This window comes from Triticum urartu, chromosome 7A (genome assembly GCF_056163025.1).
Source record: "Triticum urartu cultivar PI428250 chromosome 7A, HENAU_Tu73, whole genome shotgun sequence".
NCBI classification, from domain to species: domain Eukaryota; kingdom Viridiplantae; phylum Streptophyta; class Magnoliopsida; order Poales; family Poaceae; genus Triticum; species Triticum urartu.
Genome location: NC_141879.1, coordinates 719,126,512 through 719,134,099, shown reverse-complemented (window position 1 = coordinate 719,134,099; position 7,588 = coordinate 719,126,512). Strand labels below are relative to the sequence as shown.

The following is a 7,588-nucleotide window of genomic DNA, read 5'->3' as shown; positions in this document are numbered from 1 at the left end:
GGACGCTAGAGACAACGGCTAATTCCCAAATCATATGCATCAAAACTCATAAATATGCGCTGTGACTTTGGTGTCAACTTCTACAACCGGAAAATTAGATGGACAAACTAGATGAAATTAGAACCCAGTTTGAACTAATCCTGTTCATATGCACATACACGGGCTTGCACATTTAGTATCTTCACTGGCATTGGAACAACAGTGAATGCATGAGCTAATCCTTTACTGCCTTCAAACATTTTGTGGTGTCTTCTCTAACTTTGAGAAACCATGAAGCACTATATAGGGATCACTCGACTAGTACTCAAAATGAGCATGATCAGCAACATTAAACTCAACCATCTCGATATCCATTTGAATTAATAAGAAAATGTTGAAGTTTATGGAGTATGTGTGGTATGCACTGCACACACTCCCGTTGTAACATGCGGGATATTATCAAGTATACATGACAGAAGGCACAAAAGATACCAACAAACGAGGACACTAGAAATCGGGTATTAAGTACTCGGCTTACTGCCATCGACCATGCAACACACGAACAAACACAGATGCACACATGCACGTACGATAAGCGAGCAGCTACCCTTACCCTTTGGAGCCGGGGAACATATCAAGTATCGGCGTCTGCTCTCCGGTAACACCGGAGATGATGATAGACAATACGGTGGGCGCAATCGCCTGGCACCCGCGCCCGAATTTACGCCAGGAATCTTGATCTCCCCCGCTACCATCCTTCCTCTTCTCCTCCGGTGGATACACGCAGCACGGGTGGAGGCAGAGTTTGCTGCTAGCGTAGTGGAACCCCCGCAAAGTGCTGCAGCAGGCGTCGCATTTCTTGGCGCCCTTGGAACCGGGGGCCTGGAACCTGAGCTCTATCTTGATGTTCTTGAGTGCCGGGTGCTTAATCTTGGTCCCTTCGGGCAAGGCGCATTGCTTGTGCAAGTTGAATTTGCATGCATGGCACGTGTACCTCTCGCCCGTGCCCTTCTGATGGCAGCCATCGCAGTTGAACTTCTTAGTCGACTCCAGCATCAGCGTGTGCTCCGAGTGGGCCGCGTGCTTGCAGGTGGAACTTGACGAACCCATGGATTTGCTCACTATATCAGCTGAGCTTCTTCTGATACGTACACAAAGATTTAGTTTCCCAAAAAGAATAAATACAAAGAAAATAGGATATCATATACTTCCTCCGTTGCTAAATATAAGATTTTTTAAAAATTCCAATATAGACTGCATACAGAGCAAACATAAATAAATTACGGGGAACATACAAAGCAAAATTGAGTGAACCTACACTCTAAAATATCTCTATATACTACATCTGTATGTTATCCCTATTAAAATCTCTAAAAAAGGTATTATATTTAGAAACGAAGGGAGTACTATTTATGCGTTCTTGCAACCAGCATGACTATGGGGGAAAAGGAATCTTGAGTCATGGATTTAGAATAGAGGTCATTTAATAAAAAAAATTGCAGGGAAATCTTATGACTGATTAATATGTGCATATCGATGGGGAAAAGAGGAACTAGCACACAAGCTTTTTTTTTTTTGCGGGTAAAAACTAGCACGCAAGCTAGCGCTGGTGAACTAAAACTAGAGCGGAATCAAAGTATAATTCAACTATTGTTACTAAGTCATGGAAGAAAATACTTATATGGATCGCCAGTCTGAAGAGCAAGCCAGACTGTGTTGGCCATGCATGTTCGTTACGAAAGCAGGACGGAGTGTCGATCCCTGATTAGCATATATGCTTAACGAACTATAAGCATGCACGCCCCTTGCCACACGTATAGCTTGAAAGAGCAAATTAAGAACGTTCGCTCCCCATGCATATGGTTTACTAATTGGTATAGGAAAGTACTTAGGTACTGCAATTTATACCTATTAATAAAGGGAGAACCGTTTTTTTCCACCTTAATTTCGTCCATCCACCTCGCTCCCATAATTTCCGTCCGGTAACGTACGTTCTTTGCAGGTTGACAAGTCAATGGGCCAGAATTTTTGTTACGGGACGGTAAAAAAGTTCGATCTCACAAGCTGCCCTCCCCTCCCCTCTCTTACGTGTGTAGTAAACGGCAACAACAATTCCTTATTTTTTTTTAGAAAAGGAGGATGACCCCCGGCCTCTGCATCTGGGAGATGCATACGGCCACTTTATTGATTATTCTCGAGGACCTTACAATGCATTATAACAATGTGCCTGAATCCACCATCTTGGCAACACATGTCGCTACTTCTATCCAAAATGATGAAGGGGTGCTAGCTGGGCCACTATCCAAACCACTCACCTAAGCCTAACATCAAAAGCCGGAAGCCGAAACATATTCGGAAGCCCCAGCCGAGCCACATACCTGGTCTGGGACACAATCCGGTCAGACACACTCGTGTGTCGTCGCCGCCATCTTCCACAAGTCCGTCTTCAAGTCATATTGAGGCTTCTACCTTGTTTGGCCACTCAGCCATCGACGTCACCATGACGCCAGACAGCAACCTCCTCCTGCGCGAGTCCATCTCCGCGCATCAGACGCCGAGTCTCAACAACACCACGCCGCCGAGATCCGCCACCTTCAATGGGAAAGATGAAGCACCGCTCCACCAGAGTCGCCGTCCTCTAGTCCCTCGAGCCCGTGTGCACCTCCAAGAATGACGCCCCCATGAGGGAAAACGACACCAGAGAGCCGCCGTCATCCGATCTACTGATCTAGGGTTTCCCCCAGAGATAGCAGAGAGTGGCCTTGAACATCTCCACGACGATGCCTTCAGGAAGGGAACGGCGCAGACAGCGTCGCCATCGCCGGCCTTGGCAATAGCCAATAGCAGGTTTTCACCCAGATCTGATCGAAGACCTCCATCTCTCGTGCACGGGTCGCCGCCGTCCTTGCCGGGATCTAGATGATCCCGCATGGCAGATCTCAGCACGGGGACGCCCCCCGCACCGAGACCCGCCGGCCGAGCAGGGGAGGCCGAGGCCGCGCCCACAGGTCAGATCCGCGATGGATCCAAGCCCGCGCCGCCGCCCCGGAGTCAGCCCCGCGCACAGCCGCCACCGCCTGCCGAGGCTCGCCGCCGCGTGCCCCGTGCCCCGCCACCGCTCGCCGAGGACGGTCGCCGCAGGACACCACCGCCAGCCGCCTAGATCCGCCGCCCGCGGAAGAAGGGGAGGCGGGAGAGGGAGTCCCCCCGCCGCCGCCGTCTGCAACGCGGGTTTCACCCGGCGGCGTCACCCGGCGGCGGCGTCGTGAGGAGGAGAGAAGGAGAGGGCGGCGGCGGTGCCTAGGGTTGGAGGCCCCCGAGTCGCCCAGGGCGGGGGCGACGCGAGGGGAGAAGTATTCTTACCCTTATGGCTGTGCTACAATTTCAGATTCTAATTAATAATCCCACCCTGCCTTTTTACATCAAATCCTGGCAACTTATATATGTTTGAAGTTGCCAGACTCAGTAGGGCAACAAAAAGAGGGGTGAGATATGGGGTCATGTTTATCCTTCAGATGTGAAGAAAGATACCATGTATCACATTCGATAGCCCCGGGAGGATCAAAGAGGAGAGGGCCTTGAAATCAAATCAAAAGAAGCAGCACGGGAGCGAGGTTTCAACAAATGACTACATACGGGGTAAAATGAGTAAATCTACACTCTAAAATATGTCTATATACATCCGTATGTGATAGTCCATTTAAAATACCTAAAAAGATAAATATTTAGGAATGGAGGGAGTAACTTATGATGCTACCCATTACAAGCAGCCTTAGACTAAGAGTATGAATTCAAGGTTTATTTCAAACTTTTCTCTGGAAAAAAAGGAAGAAAACTACTCGACCAGATCATGGGAAGAAAATCAGGAACGACCGACAAGCGAAGGCAGCGCTCGCGATGCAGACCCAACGGCGGCCGAAGCGTTTCGATCTGATCCTAAAACTCGGTGGTTTGGAATATGTATGTACCAACCTGCCACCAAATCCGGCGATGATCGATTTTCCCAGTTGTTTGCTCTTCTCTGCGGCGCGGCGGTTGAAGTCCCTGGCGGCGGCGTGTACTCACGGTGCGGTGGCTGCGTGGCGGGCGTGCAGGTCTGGTGTTCGGCGGCGGCGCTGTCGGGGACGCTCCCTGTTGATAATGATAAGTAATTAAGTTATCCGTAACAAGTAACAACCGAAGAATGGCATACCTTACCTCACCTTATATCAGAAGTAGCAGCAGACTCGTCGCCAATTCTATGGAAGCTAGACAACGGATGAAAATCAGGCGTAACCTGTAATATGATAGAGCCTCTACAAGGGAGCCACGTACTTATTTGTAAAAGTGCTAAAAGAACTTTACCTGACAGATACAGAAGTAGCAGCAGACTCGCGGCCAATTCTATGGAAGCTAGCTAGACAATGGATGGAAAATCGGTCGTAAGTTCGTAACCTGTAATAAGATAGAGCCGCTACAAGGGGCTACAAGGGAGCCATGTACTTAAGGCAAACCACCACAGCGCCAACAGGTTTGTCTGGACGGTGGCTACCTGGTAGTTAGAACCCGGTGCCCTTTTTTTTTGCAGATTTGGTGCCCAGTTTAGAGTTGACTGCACACCAACACCTTCTAAGAAAGATCAAAAGATGCCCTCTAAGAGTCAATGTTCTCATCAGCTACTAAAGATAGAGTTTCTGTGCATGTTCCTTCTTTTAGATTGGTCAATCTACGAGCTTTTGGTCCATACATATATAGATAAATGCCCAGTTTAGCCTGTAGAACCCCTGTAAAAGCCTGTACGCCTACCATTTTTGGTCCCTTCATCAGTTAGGAAAGTAGAAGAACCCACTTATCCATATCAGAGAGACCGAACCAGGCAGCAAAAAAAAGTAGTTCTTGGTTTAAAGAAATGGAAGTAGATGGATTGAATTTTGTCTTAGTCGTACTCGGTTTAAAATGAAGATAGTGCTCTCTTCTTCTTCTTCTTCTTCTTCTTCTGTTTTTTTGCGAATAGAAGCAAGTGCATCTCATATCCATCATATTCCAGTCAAAACAGTCCAGAATCAATTTGCCCATAAGAAATAGTAGTACTAGTACGTTTGTCTCTTTTATAATGATAGGAGTACATAGGCACACTTGATGCATGCAGGAGTTGACTTCATTTAAAACCAGCTTCAAATGGATGTATTCAGTCTATCTTTTTTTTCATTATTAATCAATTTGCCCGCCATAGAATATGGACCTAGTAAAAAATAAGATCAGAATCCAATTTTGAAATAAACTAATTCATCTTCCATTTGTACTTTGTTGGGTTTCGATCACATAAAAATTGAATAAACAACCACACGCTCTTGAAAACTATTTACCCAAGGGCTTGTATCATGCCTTCATGTACTTCTTTGAACTCAATCTATCAATTCCAAATTTTCTCAGCTAAAACGCTGCACCCTGTCATGCTTACACACACATACGTGCGCACAGCACAAAACAAGGGACCGACACGGACACGGTGTACACATCCTAACAGGGACTAGTACCTTTGATCACACTCAAAGTCAATTAACCATATCTACCATATGTCAATTTGATGCACAAGTTGTCTTCACTTAAAAACCGATTTCTAGTGGATGTTTTTAATCTATCCTTCTTTCATGATTGATTATTGTAATCAACTTACACGCCATTGAATATGGACCAAGTAAGAAAATTCATAAAACCGAAATCTCTATTTGAAATGAAGTAAACTCATCCGTCTCGTGTTCATTGTAGGGTTCCACCCACATAATTCATCACATCAAAATATTAAATGAACACAAGTGCTCAAAAACACCTCCGCCAAGGGCTCCTATCCTATCCTGCTTTTCTATTTATTTCTCTGAACTCAATCTCGTGGCTACAATCTTTGAACTAAATCATTGCACCATGTCATGCTTATATATACACACATGGGTAGCACAAAACCAAGGACTGATACAGACACGGTATACACATCCAAACCGGGACCAGTACCCTATCATCCAACTCCAAATCAACCATGTCTAACATATGCACACTTGATGAAGGAGTTGACTTCGTCATAAAACTGGCTCCCAGTGGATGTACTCAATTAATCTTCTTTTTCATGATTGACTATGGTAATCAACTTGCAGGCTACATAATACGCTAGTACCAAGAAGCAAAAATTTGCAATCTCTCGGGAAGGTGAAACGATATAAAAAGGCATTCCACAGATCCCTCTGTCCCTACAAAAAAAATCTCCCTCTCCCCCTAAATTTCCGGTTGGCCCGACTTCCCATGACTCCCAAACCTGTAAACCTTTTTAAAATCTCTCTGTGTCTCTAGCAAAGCCCAAACGACGTAGTACTCCAGTCACGAAGAAGAGCATGCTTATACTCCCTCTGTGAAAAGATAGCCTGAATACTCACTAGTGATCTAAAAGATGTTACATTTCTTTAGAGAGGAAGTACAAATTGTGACAGCGGTTGGATCGTAGCATCATGTAGTCCACGCACCTCCACGCTGTGATTTGAAGATCCTCGTGGTCATTTTGGAAGATCATTGCGTCTCTTCGCTCCCAATCACTCCAAAGAAACGCAATGATCACCGAGCTAGTATTAACTTATACTGAAAGAGCAAATTAAGACAGTTCGCCCCTGTGCGTACGATTTACTACTACTCTCTCGGTTCATAAATATAAGATGTTTTGGATATTTCTATATGGATTACATATGAAATGAAACGAGTGAACAAACACACTAAAATCTGTCTATATACATCCGATTTAGAAAAAATGGTTAAACATCTTATATTTGTGAACGGAAGGAGTACTTGTTATAGGAATATAGTATATACTGGCTAGGTACTAGTACTATACAAAAAGTTAAACAAGATTGCGTATGGCCGTAGGTACCAAGCTAGCTTTAAATCCGGCCGGGGACGTTGAAGGCCATGATCGATCCTCTCAGATGTTTGCTCCTCGGCGATCAGCAGCAACCTTTGTGATAAATTAGAATCCGGCGATGTGGTCGTATGTAGTACTGGAGTGGGACGTTGTCGAGGTGAACGCGCTTCTTCTGGTTTGCACAAAGGCAAACAATTAAAAAAAACATTGACTTGGCTACAATCTAATCGCAAAAAAAAAACTTGGCTACAATCTCTTATAATATTGCACGCCCCGTTGACATGGACGGTGACGGGAGTGGTGAGGTGGACGCTGCAATGAGTTAATGCCCGCAGAAAGTCGCGGCCTCTCCGCGGGTGACTGAGCAAATGCATCCCCTCCTGGGTCCTGGCCACACTCGATCCATTTTGATCTTGCATCGTTGCTTTCCTGTATAGGGCCATATCCAGCCGGTCGTCCATCCTTTGACTTATTACAAACCTCCACAAACTTAACTTTCCAAGCGATGGTGTCCTGCATTAGGTGACACTCATCACGTCGTCCCTAAACCAGGTGGGTCGGGCTGAGGATCCCATGGTGGTTCATTAACAGGCCACGAGGTTCATGACATGTACAAGAAAGTTTTCACATGACTTGGCGCACAAGACGAAGACTTCTGTTATTCTAGGCCTCCGGTGTATTATATAAACTGGAGAACGTATCCCATGCAACGAAGGAATTGGTGCACCA

At 45.8% G+C, this 7,588-nt stretch overlaps 1 long non-coding RNA gene across 1 annotated transcript; it reads right to left on the bottom strand.

The window, feature by feature from the left end:
- Window positions 1–328: 328 nt before the first annotated feature.
- Window positions 329–4,510, bottom strand: LOC147962179 (uncharacterized). Its single transcript, XR_015611538.1, has 4 exons — window positions 4,324–4,510; window positions 4,182–4,226; window positions 3,952–4,110; window positions 329–1,120 (listed from the first exon to the last, which is right to left on the bottom strand). It is a non-coding gene; the product is annotated as an uncharacterized LOC147962179 (long non-coding RNA).
- Between the last annotated feature and the right edge of the window lie 3,078 nt (window positions 4,511–7,588).